Raw genomic sequence first — 15,662 nt, forward strand, 5'->3', positions numbered from 1 at the left:
AAATAACCTTTTCCTGTCTGTGATCTGAAATCATGAGCTGCAGGGCTGCAACTGTAGAGGAAACTGTCCTCTGAGAGGCTGGAGGACTGGCCTTTCTGGGGTGACCTGGAGGTCTCCGTTCTCCACCCCAACCCTGCACCTCCTGGAATGATGATTCTTGTCTCTGAGGAAAGGTTCCACTAGGACAGTGGCAGGCCCAAAAGAGGCAGGAGAGAGATTGAGGAGGAGGTTAAAGAGCCAAATAGAGGCCCCAGCAGCTCCTGTGTAGAGTTAAGGTCCGAGTCCTCAGTGCCCAGCTTAGGGGAAAGTTCCTTTGATGTGGTCTCCTGGCCTGGTGCTCTCAGGTGGGAAGATCCTTATAAAAGAGATGTTTTGCAGGTATGACTTGCAATAGGAGAGGCTGGACTATCATCCACTGACATTGTAGAGCTTGCTCTATTTCTGATTCTTCCTCTTACCTCCACCAATGCTTCCAGACACACTTTAACCACTCAGAGTCTATCAGTAACCAAACGTGATCAAAGCACACACTGTTTTCTCAGTTGGATGTGGGATATGACAGCTTTAGGTGTGTGTTTTGTGTCTAGCAACCTCCCACCTTCTTCTGCAGTGTGTTCACTGCCAAAGGGAGGATCAACAAATCAGCAAATAACAAGGCCCCAGAGAAAGGAAACATGTCCAGTGCCTTCAGGGTTTAAGTCCCAATGTGAATATGGTATTTGTGTGCATTCTTCTTGTTTGTGTATATACTGTATTTTTGCCTTGTGTTTGGGAGTACACATTTTTAAAAAAAATTTAAATTAAATTTTAAAAATTTATTTTCAGAACGTTTTTTTCACAATAATTGATTACATTCAATATTTCAACACCAGTCTCACCACCATTACACCTTCCCACCACCACTCAACCCTGCCCCACAGGCAGATGTTAGATAATTTAGTTTGTTTGTTTTTCCTGGTAATAAAGAGCTTTTATTTCTTGACATTCCACTGTTTAAACATATAACCTATATCAGACAAACTGTGGAGCATTCAACATTCAAGGCAATAATGAGGCTATTTTCAGGGTTATAACAAGTAAGTGAAGAAGGAAGAGACCAAGGAATACAAATACAAAGCTCTATTTTAAAGTATTTGCCAATTTCATAATGTAAGATTGATAAATCTGTGCGTGGACTTATGTTATTCCATTAATATCACCTGACCACCATGCATGTGTCTATCTGCTTCATTCCTCCACCAATTCTGGGGCTGTGCTACTGGAGCTCCATACTGTTTTGAGATCCCTCCCATGAAAACTCTCCCAGAGCTGTTTGCTGGTGACTGCCAAACACCTCTCCTGTGGGGCCTCTTTCAGAATAGTTTTGCTCTTTCTTTTGTTGCATTTTGAACCTAGTGCTGTTCACAGGGCACCCTTCTCCATCAACTTGGACCCAAGTTTTCTGATGGAGATTTTAAAGCCCTTGGAAGCACAGTCTTTTGTGATGTTGGAGTATCTATATTTCACATGATCACGATCATGACCATCCTGTTATTCGTCGATTGCCTCGAGCAGTAAAGGTCCCAGTAATGTCTCCTTCGTCCTAGCCCTGAGATTTTTTAAGAAAGTGCCATATTCAAGGCTCTTTCAGAGTTAGGAGAGTGAGATCCATCATTGTTACTGGTATTTGGCATATTGGGTACGCCACGGGGAGTTTGCTAGACTCTGCCGTGCGGGTAGGTTACATTCAGTAGCCTGCCAGGTTGTCCAAAGTAGGAATGAAATAATAAGATGTGACCTAGATCCTCCAAATTCCAGTAGGCGGGGGTCACACCCACCGACTGGCCGCCTGGCCCCATGTAATCCCATCAACGGCCAAGACTCAGAGACTATAAAACCCAGCTCCCAGAAGAGAACAGCGCAGAGTCTCCTGCCCCCACGCCTGGCTGTCCTCGCCGGGGCCCCTTGGAGGGGAGCGGGTTGAGTTTCCCTCCCCGCCCCGACCAGGGCTCCGGCAGTCGAAGACCTTCAGAACCAGCCACCACCATGCTGAGACCACTCTCTGCACACATGAAGGTGCCGGCAGAGGAACAAAGGCATGCGGATCCCGGGGCTGAGATCTATATTTCACCATTCACAAAATCACAAAATCACAAATCATCCTGTTATTCGTCGATTGCCTCGAGCAGGCCCCAGTAATGTCTCCTTCATCCTAGCCCTGAGATTATATTCAAGGCTCTTTAGGAGAATGAGACCCATCATTGTTACTGGTATTAGGCATATTGGGTACGCCACGGGGAGTTTGCCAGACTCTGTCGTGTGGGCAGGCTACATTGGGTAGCCTGCCAGTTTGTCCAAAGTAGGAATGAGATAATAAGATGTCATAATAAGATGTCGCGCGGCCGCAAATGCGGCCACGCAGTTCCAGAAGCTGGTTTTCATAGTCTCTGAGTCTTGGCTGCTGATGGGATTACACGGCGCCAGGGGGCCAGTTGGTGGGTGTGACCCCCGCCTACTGGAATTTGGAGGATCTGGGTGGAGGATGTTCGGCCCCAATCTGAGTAGGCTTGGAGATCTCGGCCCCGAAACCCGTGTGGCTTTGTCCCTCTGCCAATACCTTCATGTGCGGAGAGTGGTCTCAGCATGGTGGTGGCTGGTCCTGGAGGTCTTCGGCTGCCGAAGCCCTGGTCGGGGCGGGGAGGAAAGCTCAACCCGCTCCTCTCCAACGGGCCCAGCAAGGACAGCCAGGCGCGGGGCAGGAGACTGCACTGCTCTCTTCCGGGGCCGAGATCTTCACCATTCAAAAAAACAGAAATTTTTGGACATACAAATGAGTCTTGGACCCTAGCAACTTGCTGCAGAGATGGCCATGTACTTTGCAATAGGTTGTTTCTGCTGAGCTGCCCCAGACGGGGGCTGGTGCCATCCCTCCGCCTGCCTTCAAGGTGCCCCTGCAGCCGCCATTTTCTAGAAGTCAGAGAAAATCTCTGGTATGAGTGGCGATGGCAGCAAACACCAAGCCTCAAGGGAAAGGGGAGGAGTGGGAAAAAGGAAAAACAATATAGGATCTTGAAAATAATGTGATAAAAGAAGAAAACTACATGTAATGGAACTCCATAAAAATCACGTCAGATGTATCTGAAATTCTGTAAGCCAGAAGAAAATGTTTGGACATAGCACAAGAAAAGGAGGTCTACTCTCCCCATTATAATTGGAAACATAGTATTGGAAGAAATATAATATTGGAAGTTTTTGACACAGAAATTAGGCAAGAAGGAGTTAATACATGAATTTCAATTGGAAAAGAAGAAATCAAATTATCAGTATCTGCAGCTGTCATGATAGCTGCAAAGATACCACAAAAAAACCACATACAAACAAATACCTAAGCAGTAAACTGGTGGGATACAAAATGATACACATAAATCCATTGAATTCTATAAACACAAAAATAAAATTAAAGATAGGAATATAAAGAAAACAATCCTAGAAACAGTAGTGCCTCCCCAAATTAAATATCTCGGAATCAAATTAACAAAGGAGCTCAATGTATTTACAAAAAAAATATAAAGCACAAGTGGTACTACATGGAAAGTTTCATGCTAAGTGAAATGAGTCAGAAAGAGAGAGACAGATGTAGAAAGATTGCATTCATCTGGGGAACATAAAGGAACAAAATAGGAGACTAACACCCAAGAATAGCCGAAATAAGTCCCAGGAGGTTTACTCCATGACTTGGAGGTCAGCCGCACATGCTAGGGGAAGAGGCACACAGATAGAGAAGAGAGCACCAAATAAAGGGTGTTGGGAGAATCCTCCCAGGATGGGAGATGCATGCTGAAAGTAGACTATAGACCGAACATGATTTCCACTCAATGCCTCATTTGCAAACCACAGCACCCAAAAGAAGCAAGAGAACAAAAGGGAATGCCCTGCCACAGAGGCGAGGTGGGATGGGGCGATGGGGGCGTGGGAGGAATACTGGGATCATTGGTGGTGGAGAATGGGCACTGGTGGAGGGATGGGTACCCGATCATTGTATAACTGAAACCCAAGCTCAAAAATTTGTAAGTCTACAAATGTATCTCATGGTGTTTCACTAATCACTTAATCACTTAACTTCCCGTTAGTCGTCGATTTGCTCGAGCGGGCGCCAGTAACGTCTCCATTTGTCCCTGTCGCGTGCTAGTGTAGCCCAATGGCATCTCTTCGCTCCGGGAACATGGAGGGCCTCAAACCGATCGTTCATGATCTTGACAAAGAAGTCTGACCATCTGGTAGGTGGGCGGCCACGCGGTCTCTTGACATCCCGTGGAATCCAATCAGTAACAGCTCTAGTCCAACGGTCGTCTTTAAATCTCATTACGTGACCAGCCCATCTGATTTTCGACACCTTGGCATATGAGACAGCGTCCCTGATCCTTGATCGTCGACGGATGTCAGAACTCCGGATTCGTTCTCTCATTTGAGTGAAACGTGATATTCCAAGCATAGCTCTTTCTATTCTTCTTTGGGAGACCTGAATGGCGTTCTCATCTTGTTTGCGTAGGGTCCAGGTCTCTGAGGCATATGTTAATGCAGGAAGAACAGTGGAATCAAAGAGATGTGCCCGGAGCCGGAGGTTCTTCGTCCTCTTAGCTATTTCTTCGACGTTCTTGAAGGTGTTCCAAGCCGCTCTCTTCCTCCTGCGCAGCTCGGGTGCCAGGTCATTTGTCATGTTGACCTCTCGACCTAGGTACACATAGCGGTTGCATTCGGAGATGGTCGTTCCATTGAGAGCGAATGGGGCGTCAGGAACAAGGCTGTTTCTCATAAACATTGTCTTCGTAAGATTCAGCTGTAGTCCTACATTTCCACACTCACGGTCAAAGTCGGCCAGCATTTGTGCCGCTTGGCTGATGTTTGGTGTTATTAAAACAATGTCATCAGCAAAGCGGAGGTGGTGTAGTTGCCGACCATCTATCTTCACTCCCATTGCTTCCCATTCCAGTCAACGCATGATGTTCTCGAGGGTGGCACTGAAGAGTTTCGGTGAAATGGTATCACCCTGCCGCACCCCTCTCTTGACATCAACGATCACTTCTTTGTAGAATGGTGAGATCCTGGTAGTGAATCCGCAATACAGCTCACGGAGGATCCTGATGTATTGGGCTTGAATGCCCTGATTGGCTAGGGCTTCAATGACCGCTTCCGTCTCAACAGAATCAAAGGCCTTCTTTAAATCAATGAACGTTAAGCAGAGCGGCATCTTGAACTCCCGAGAAACCTCAATGAGCTTGGTTACCGTGTGGATATGGTCGATGGTGCTGAATCCTTTGCGGAACCCGGCTTGCTCGCATGGTTGTCCTTCATCTAGTGTTCTGCCAATCCTATTCAGGATGACTCGAGTGAACAGCTTGTAGATGACAGACAATAGGCAGATCGGGCGATAGTTGCCAATGTCATGGATGTCTCCCTTCTTGAACAGTAGTACGGTCCTGCTGGTTTTCCATTGGGACGGAACCTTGCATTCAGACAGGTAGCGAGTGAAGAGTCGAGCCAGTGTATTGATGAGTACTGACGGCAGGTTCTTCAGGTGTTCAGGTCTGACCTTGTCTGGGCCGGGTGCTGTTTGCTTCTTTACCAACGAAATGGTGTGTCGGATTTCGGAAGGGAGAACGTTAGGAACGACATACCCATCCTGTGGAATTTGGTATGTCGGCAAGTGGACATGGCTATCGAAGAGATTTGAGTAGAAGTCATGGATAATCTTCTCCATTGCCGTTCTGGAGGATGTGATGGATCCATCAGGACGTCGGAGGGCAGTCATCTTGGTCTTATAGTTGGCGAAGGACAGGCGGGCGTTACGAATACTTTTCCCGGCTTCTGCCGCATCTACCAGTACTTCTGCTCTTCTCTCTTTGAGGTCTTCCTTGATCGCATCTCTGCACTGCTTTGCAAGCTCGGACGTTAGCTTGCGGTTGCCTGAGGCATGCGCCAAACCACGCTGGCGAATTAGCTCAAGAGTTTTCGAAGATAGGCGACTTTTTGTGGCTATCTCTCTCTTGGTGTTCCTCGCACATTCATGGAGGTGCTGAACCAGTCGATCGTATTCCTCGTCAATGTTGTCAACAATGGCATCTTCCCATGTTGCCGCAATAGTACCAAAGAGTTCCCAGTTGGTGGTCATTCTGGGAGTTCTCTTTTTGAACTTTGCAGCCCTTTCTCCCCGCTCTGTAAAGTAGAATTTTGCACGAAGGAGACGGTGGTCCGATCCCATTCGAAATTTTGGGACAACAGCGACGTCAGTCAGGCAAAACCGTCGATTGAATATGATGTGGTCTATTTCGTTGTGGAATCGTCCACCGGGAGACTCCCATGTCCATCGTTTAGATTCTGCCTTCTGGAACTGTGAGTTACCATGAATGGTCTTGGTCGACATGATGAACTCAGACAGTCTCTCACCCTGTTCGTTCCATTCTAGGCCATGGGTCCCGATGTGAAATTCTTCAGCTGATCTTTTCGGTCCTATCTTGTCATTAAAATCACCCACAATGATCTTGTAGAAGGTGTGGTCACTACTTCCACTACCCAGCCGTCGCCACACTCCAGGATGCTTTCCGGACCCGCGCGGCCGACACATCATAAGACACTAAATACCCATCTTCTGGAATTGTCGTACCATATTTGATAGGGTTCAAATATGGCAACACCTACAAGGGTGATTAGAGGTCACCCCAAGAGCCTCTATACCTCTCGGAAAGACTGGCAAGCTACCGAGAGTATTTCACCCGCACGGAAGAGCCTGGCAAGCTATCCGCTGTGTATTCGATATGCCAAAACCAGTAACTACAACTGGTCTCATTCACCTGACCCTGAAGGCTTCACCGACAAGGCAGCACTGAGAAGGATGAGAAAGGAGAGGCCGACAAAATCTCAAGGCCGACCTAGGCTGCCACAACGAAGGAAGACAAAAATGATCGTCTGTACTTTCAATGTACGTACGCTAGCATCAGATGCATCCATCGAGGACCTGATGGTACAAGCGCGAATGATCAAGTACGACATCATTGGTCTGACCGAGACAAGAAGGCACGAATCTCACCATGCCGTTTTCGACACTGGAGAAGAATTGTTCCTCGGAACATGCGATAAAAGAGGTGTTGGAGGCGTCGGTGTCCTTGTCAACACAAACTTGGCCAAGAGCATTGATTCATTCGAATGCCTAACAACCTGAATCGGACGTTTACATTTGAATAGATGTGGCTCACTGCCTGCAGTTTCTATCTTCGTTGTCTACGCACCAACATCTCATTATGATGAAAGAGAAATCGAGAAGTTCTACATGGAGCTAGAGAAGTTTCACTAATAAAAATTAAAAAACAAACAAAAAAACCCAAAAAACTATAAAGCACTAGAGAAAGATATAGAAGTGCATAGTAAATGGTAACATTCCTTCTTTATGGATTGAAATAGTTAACATTGGTAAAATTACAAAATTACAACTCTACTCAAAGCAATATACAGATTTAATGCAGTCTAATGAAAATCCCTTGACAATTTTAATGTGCTAGGAACCAAATACTTCTAAAATTTATATGGAATAATAAAATTGCATGACTAAAGCATCCTGGGAAAAAATAACATACTCTCTCCCTGACTTAAAATTGTACTATTAAGCTTTAGTAACCTAATACTACATGGTACTGTAATAAAGGTAGACTCTTAGATAAAAGATATAGAATTAATAGCCCAGAGATAAACTCTGGGCTGGAGCGATAGCACAGCGGTAGGGCGTTTGTCTTGCACACAGTCAATATGGCTGACCTGAGTTCGATTCCTCCGCCCCTCTTGGAGAGCCTGGCAAGCTACCGGGAGTATCTCGCCTGCACAGCAAAACCTGGCAAGTTACCCAGGATGTATTCGATATGCCAAATACAGTAACAATAAAAGTCTCCAATGGAGATGTTACTGGGCCTGCTCGAGCAAATTGATGAACAACGGGAGGACAGTGACAATGACAGAGATAAACTCTCAGTTATTTGTTCAGTTAATCTTCCATAGAGAAGATAGGTGAATAAAATAGTACAAGAAATGTCAATAGTGCTGGGAAAATTGGTTAATCACATAAAATTAATTTGGAATTCTTTCTAATATCATATACAAGTGTTAATACAAAACTGATTTAAAATCTTGATATTAGGCCCAAATCTATTAAATTCATTACGTAACACATTGACAGAATTCAGCATGATATTAGTTTCAGAGGCATATCTAACAATTCAATGCCATTAGCAAAGAAATCAAGTTAAAATAGCATATGAAGCTACAAAATTGTGTCTTCATTAAAAAGGCACTTTTTTTTTATTAATTTTTATTAGTGAAACACCATGAGGTACAGTTGTAGACTTACAAATTTCTGTGCTTGGGTTTCAATTATATAATGATCAAATACCCATCCCTCCACCAGTGCCTATTTTCCATCACCATGGATCCCAGTATCCCTCCCACCCCCTTCTCCCCCATCTTACCCTGCCTCTGTGGCAGGGCATTCCCTTTTGTTCTCTTTCTCTTTTTGGACGTTGTGGTCTGCAAAAGAGGCATTGAGTGGCAATAATGTTTGGTCCATAGTCTACTTTCAACATGCATCTCCCATCCCAGGAGGATCCTCCCAACACCCTTTGGTGCTCCCTTCTCTATCTGAGCTGCCTTTCCCCTAGAATGCCCGGCTGGCCTCTAAGCCATGGAGTAATCCTCCTGGTACTGATCTCGGCTATTCTTGGGTATTAATCTCCTATTTTGTTACTTTATGTCTATCCCTCTCTTTCTGACTGATTTCGCTTAGCATGATACTTTCCATGTAGTATCACTTGTATGTAAATTTCATGACTTCATCTTTTCTAACAGCTACATAGTACTCCATTGTGTAGATGTACCAAAGTTTCTTTAACCAGTCATCTGTTCTTGGGCACTCAGGTTTTTTCCAGATTCTGGCTATTGTAAAGAGTGCTGCAATGAACAAACAAGTGCAGATGTCACTTCGACTATACTTTTTAGCCTCTCCGGGGTACATTCCCAGGAGTGATATTCCAGGGTCAAATGGGAGCTCAATTTCTAATTTTTTGAGAATCGTCCATACAGTTTTCCAAAAGGGCTGAACCAGTCGGCATTCCCACCAGCAGTGAAGGAGGGTCCCTTTCTCATCACATCCGTGCCAGCATCGGTTGCTTTTGTTCTTTTGGATGTGGGCCAATCTCTGAGGTGTGAGATGGTATCTCATTGTTGTTTTGATCTTCATCTCCTTGATGATTAATGACGTGGAGCATTTTCTTAAAAAGGCACTTTTCAGAGATAAAGTTTCTATAACATAGATCCAGGTATAACTTTACAAGAGACCCTCCCTGGACTCCTGCCTAGACACCTGGGAAATCAGTTCAGGAGGCACAGTTGATATACTCACTAAAGTCTTCATTCTCTGTCAGGGAGAAAAGGTAAGCATTTATACTAATTCCCTTTATGATCTCATGGTCATCTACCTTCAAAAGGCTATCTAGAAAGAAATAAAATTCTTCTATTCACATATGAGTAAGAGAGATCATGCCCATGAGATATTAGCAGTTGCTACAGACTGCTCATATGCCTTCACAAGTAGGGGAGAGGCACTGCCCCAAACTCCAAAAGGGAGTGAAGTATTGTTGAAAAGGAAAACAAACAGACTGACTAGATACATAAAGGGGACTGTTAGATGAAAAATTGTAGCCATGCCATTACCTTGCTGCTCAAATGAATTTCTGAATATATGCCTAGTCTGATAAAGATAGTAAAAAGAACAGAAGAATGGAGTTTTATCTCAGACTCACCTAAAGCTTGGAAAATACAACTAGCTCTGAAAAAGTACTGAAATGTAGCCTGTGTTTAAGCAAGTACAGAATATGGCAGAAACATCCATTTCCAATACATTGGGAAGTATTAACAGGACCAATCCTCTGTTATATTATATATGTTATCACTAAGGGATACCTCATATATGTAGAGAACACTTAAAATAATTTATAAGGAATTTTCACCCCACAAATTGGTGTGCAAAGAAGAGCGAATTCCCCGTGGAGGACTGGTAGGTGAACTTTCTATAGATATACAGGTAAGAAGGTGACTACCATCACTTATTAGTGTTCGTGGACAACTTTTTAGGATGGCTGTAAAGCAAAATCCACCCATCATGAAATAGGAACTGAAGCAATTACTGAGTGCTGTTGGTGAAAATAATACCCAAGTTTTATCTACCAAAGACAGAATGATGATGAAGGTGTCTTTTTTTTGGATTTTTGGTCTTTCAGCATTTTGAAGTCACACCTGGCAATGCTGAAGACTTAACCTTGGCTATGGCTCTGCACTCAGGAATTATTTGTGGCAGTTCTTGGGGGACCATATGGGATTGGTATACCAAGGATTGAAGTCAGATCAGCTGTGTTCAAGGCAAAAATGCTATACCTGCTGTACCACCCACTCCATCCCAGCAGTTGCTGTCTCATAACACAAGTAATTCAACAGCTGTGAAAGACTGGATAGTGATTAAAACTCCATTTAGACTGAGGACCCCAATCAATGGGAAATATGGATAAAATGAATCATACTTTAGAGAAAACTGAGGTTAAATTTACATTCTACATGGAAGATCAATTCAGATTATAATATCTGATCATCTGACAGATTATCTCTCCTCATCTAAAGAAATATATAAGCATATACTTTTTTCAAGAAAGGAAATCACCACAGATTATGTCAAATCTCTGGGTTCCACTCTAACTTCTTTGACTGAATTTGTCTACAACAGGTCCAACAATGGATGCGTCTGTCTGACATTCAGTTCCTCTACACAATTTAGAGATCATTATTCTCCTGAACATGTGTAAAAATCAAAATCTTGAGGACATCAAGGAAAACTGTGCTGCCTCCTCTCTAGATCCTAATTTCCTAGGACCCCCAAGTTTCAGTTTGAAACCCTAACTCTTTTTTTCTGCACGGTGTCATCACACCTGACTGGGAATTGGCACTTCCTCTGGCCTTGCCTCTACAATATCCATTAAGAATCAGTCCTATATTTTCAAAAGGTGTGAGAAGGTCACTTATCCTTTGGATAAGAGTGATTAGCAAATTAATGTTGATTGATTCCAACTCTCAGTAAGTGTAAGATGAACCATATCTAACAGTTAATAGCATGGTCAAGTTCTCTTAGTTTCTCAAGTTCCTTATTTCTGAGGAGTTATGGACTCCTTAGAAATACCCTGAGTTCATGTATGTCTAGAATGACCCTGCCTGGCTTTTAAAGAAACCATAAAAGAGGTTTCTTGAATCTGTAATGCCTTTGAAGACGGCTTTGGATGCTGTTGCATGAGTTTTATGTTTGGTCAATAATAGAACTGTTTCTTTTCTGTTTGGTGGGAAGGGTTTTGGATTGAGAAGAGATTCCTTTAAAACTTTCCTCAAAATTTTATGACAGTTGTCTGACTCTAGTAAATCCATGACAAATATTGTGTGACTTTAGGCCAAATGTGAACTGAAAGGACGCCAGAATCTCTGGGACAACCTAGTCCCTCCCTGAGCCCTCACTGATTTTTACTCTCTCTTGGGAAAAAAAGGAATTATTTTATATGCTCACTCCAGTCTCATATGTGAGATCTGTAGACAAACAGAGGCATAGCATTACCGACCCCATTTCCCACCTGAACACAGGGGCACAGAGACCTCAGAACCCTTTGTCCTCAGAGAACTAACTGGTTCTTGCAGTTGCAGAGAATTAACTGAGCCAGCATCCGTCTGTTTGTAGAGTATGTCAGAGCACAAAGTCCGGTCAGAGCACAAAGAACCTGGAGGCAGATTCGTCAACCCAGTCTTTCCCCAAATCTGCATAATTTAACTTGTTATTCCAAGGAAGAGAAAGAGGTAAAATGTACCCTGAGGTTCTGTCAGGAAGCTTTAGTTCGAAGGCAAACCCCTGACGTACACCCAACCTGATCCGGGTCTTGTTGACTGTAATTTCCCCGTCTCTTCCTCAGGCATGTCCTTATCGATGGTCAGAAGGCCCTAAATTCTCTTTTCCCTTCTTTCCCAAGGGACTGCAAGCTTGGGAGTTCTCCTCCGTGCTTCCTCCTTATCTGCCTGTGCATACCTTCCTGCTGCATCCCTGCCACCCCTTCGTAGTCCGAGACCCTCACTCTGTTTGGCTTCACAGACCCACTGAACAGGTATCCCGGTGCATAGTTCCTGGTAAGGAAATGTGCCCTGGTCATAGGACTCCACAGACTACTTGCTCCCCACTTCCCCCACCCAACTGCCGTGTCTCCTCAGCCTCTTTGGTTCCAGCTGTTGGCCCACGTATGCTGTCCCATAAGTTTCAAAAGTTTCTTATTTTGTTTGGGGAAGGTCTGGAGACCAGTCACCATTGAGTTTCTGTGGAGACCTCTTTTCCCTTTGCCCTTGCACCTCCTCCTTGCACCTTGTCTCTCCATAGGACCAACCACTTAGCTCATAAGATTCCCAGGGAGTCACAGAACTGCTAGGAGGTGAGGGTGGAAGAAAGGGGGCGTTCTTCCCCACTTTCCCTTTAACTTCCCTGTACCTCCAACCTGATATGTAGCCTGCCCTCGAGAGCCTCTGGAAGGGGAATTGAGTCTCAGCATCGCAGCACAAAGATAAAGTCCTGGTTGTCCCCTCCCCATGATTCACCTGTTCCCAAATTGACCCCTCACTGTTCTCTGTCTTCTGACCTGGGTTTGAAAGTCTCCTCACTTTGTCCCAAACTCCCTACATCTCCTGTGACCCCCCACAGAACTGCGAGAGCCATACCCTTAGGGGGGCCATACCCTTTGCTGAGCCTGTAAGGCAGATGTCACCAGCCCAAGACAAATGACAGTAAGTTAGGGACAGACAGGTGAGTGAACATGAGACCTAGAAACAGTCAGAAAAGTTCCCAAACCTAGAGCAACTTCTCCTGGTCCGAAGAAAGAAACTCCCAACAGACCAGTTTTCTCCACTTATGAAACCAGAAACTCAAGCTCACCAATTTCAGCCTCCACCCACTGGACTTTTCCCAGTAATCAGGAGCTATTGAGATCTCTGTTGTGAGGCAACCGGTCCACCCATCATGAGGTAGCTTCTCCCTGGGAGAAGACAGGTAAAATTTTCTGTTCGAAAAGAAATCCTTCTTCTTCCAGTTTCCTGCATTCGTGTCCTATGAGAGTAACAGAGGTCACATGCTCTGTGCTATGGTTCCCCAGGTCTTTTCTTGATCTTCATTCAGTCCTTAAAGCATTTGTCTCATTTTAACTCACTACCTTTTTCTGTCTGTTTCCTTTCTGACCGGATGCTTGGCTCATATCTGCAAATTTGTTTCATGGAGGAACCTATATCTCTCTCAACAGCATGGCTCATTCAGAACAAGTTTCAGTGATCCTCCGCTGCCCTTCAGGAATGTGACCTGAGTGTGACTGCCTTTTGTGACATCCTTGAAGTCCATAGAGGTCTCACTGAGAACCAGAGCAGACAAAACCCCCAGAAAATCTTTGCTGAGCTACTTTAATTTGGATGGCAATATTGTAAGTGGAATTCTCAAGAATCTTGATTTCTTTGGTATAATATATATTTTTTTCTCTTATGGAGAATACTTGGATCACCGGAGTTATGCCTTCCTCTTAGATCCATGGTAATTGTCGACCTTAAGTGGGTCATTGGATACTGTTCTGGTAGAAATGTAATTTATTTTTAATAGGGGTCACCCCAAGAAGTGCTTTAGAAAACATGGGGTGGGGGATACTTGGTGTAAGGTACAGGTCTCGTGGTTCATTTCTTGAGCCTGAAGATGCAGTGTTGGAGTTGTAATGTGTTGAAAGTTCCAAAGGATATTTTCTGTGGATCTTAGAAGTCATGAAGTACTGGAGACTGGACTCAGTCCTTCAACGTGTTGGACACGTGCTCTATTCCTTTGAATCACATCTCCGTTACTAGAAACTTAATTCACTTAATCACTGAACTTCCCGTTAGTCGTTGATTTGCTTGAGCGGGCACCAGTAACATCTCCATTTGTCCCTGTCGCGTGCTAGTGTAGCCCAATGGCATTTGTTCGCTCCGGGAATATGAAGAGCCTCAAACCGATGATTCATGATCTTGATAAAGAAGTCTGACCATCTGGTAGGTGGGCGGCCACGCACTCTTTTGACATCCCATGGGGTTCAGTCGGTAACAGCTCTAGTCCAGCGGTCGTCTTTAAATCTCATTGCGTGACCAGTCCATCTGATTTTTGACACCTTGGCAAATGAGACAGCGTCCCTGATTCTTGATTGTCGATGGATGTCAGAACTCCGGATTCTTTCTCTCATTTGAGTGAAACGTGATATTCCAAGCATAGCTCTTTCAATTCCTCTTTGGGAGACCCGAATAGCATTCTCATCCTGTTTATGTAGGGCCCAGGTCTCTGAGGCATATGTTAATGCAGGAAGAACAGTGGAATCAAAGAGATGTGCCCAGAGCCGGAGGTTCTTCGTCCTCTTAGCTATTTCTTCGACGCTCTTGAAGGCGTTCCAAGCTGTTCTCTTCCTCCTGCACAGCTCGGGTGCCAGGTCATTTGTCATGTTGACTTCTCGACCTAGGTACACATAGCTGTTGCATTCGGAGATGGTAGTTCCGTTGAGAGTGAATGGGGCATCAAGAACGAGGCTGTTTCTCATAAACATTGTCTTCATAAGATTCAGCTGTAGTCCTACCTTTCCACACTCACGGCCAAAGTCGGCCAGCATTTTTGCCACTTGGCGGATGTTTGGTGTTATTAAAACAATGTCATCAGCAAAGCAGAGGTGGTGTAGCTGCTGACTATCTATCTTCACTCCAATTCCTTCCCATTCCAGTCATCGCATGATGCTCTTGAGGGTGGCACTGAAGAGATCCAGTGAAATGGTATCACCCTGCCAAACCCCTCTCTTGACATCAATGATTACTTCTTTGTAGAATGGTGAGATCCTGGTAGTGAATCCGCAATACAGCTCATAGAGGATCTTGATGTATTGGGCTTGAATGCCCTGATTGGCTAGGGCTTCAATGACCGCTTCCATCTCAAAAGAATCAAAGGCCTTCTTTAAATCAATGAATGTTAGACAGAGCAGCATCTTGAACTTCCGAGAAACCTCAATGAGCTTGGTTATCGTGTGGATATGGTTGATGGTGCTGAATCCTTTGCGGAACCCTGCTTGCTCGCATGGTTGTCCTTCATCTGGTGTTCTGCCAATCCTATTTAGGATGACTCGAATGAACAACTTGTAGATGACAGACAATAGGCAGATCGGGCAATAGTTGCCAATATCATGGATGTCTCCCTTCTTGAACAGTAGTACGGTCCTGCTGGTTTTCCATTGGGACGGAACCTTGCATTCAGACAGGTAGTGTGTAAAGAGCCGAGCCAGTGTATTGAGAGTACTGACGGCAGGTTCTTCAGGTGTTCAGGTCTGATCTTGTCTGGGCCGGGTGCTGTTCATTTCTTTACTGACGAAATGGTGTGTCGGATTTCGGAAGGGAGAACATTGGGAACGACATATCCATCCTGTGGAATTTGGTATGTCGGCAAGTGGACATGGCTATTGAAAAGATTTGAGTAGAAGTCATGGATAATCTTCTCCATTGCCGTTCTGGAGGATGTGATGGATCCATCAGGACGT

This window comes from Sorex fumeus, unplaced genomic scaffold (genome assembly GCF_029834395.1).
Source record: "Sorex fumeus unplaced genomic scaffold, SorFum_2.1 ptg000143l, whole genome shotgun sequence".
Classification (NCBI taxonomy): domain Eukaryota; kingdom Metazoa; phylum Chordata; class Mammalia; order Eulipotyphla; family Soricidae; genus Sorex; species Sorex fumeus.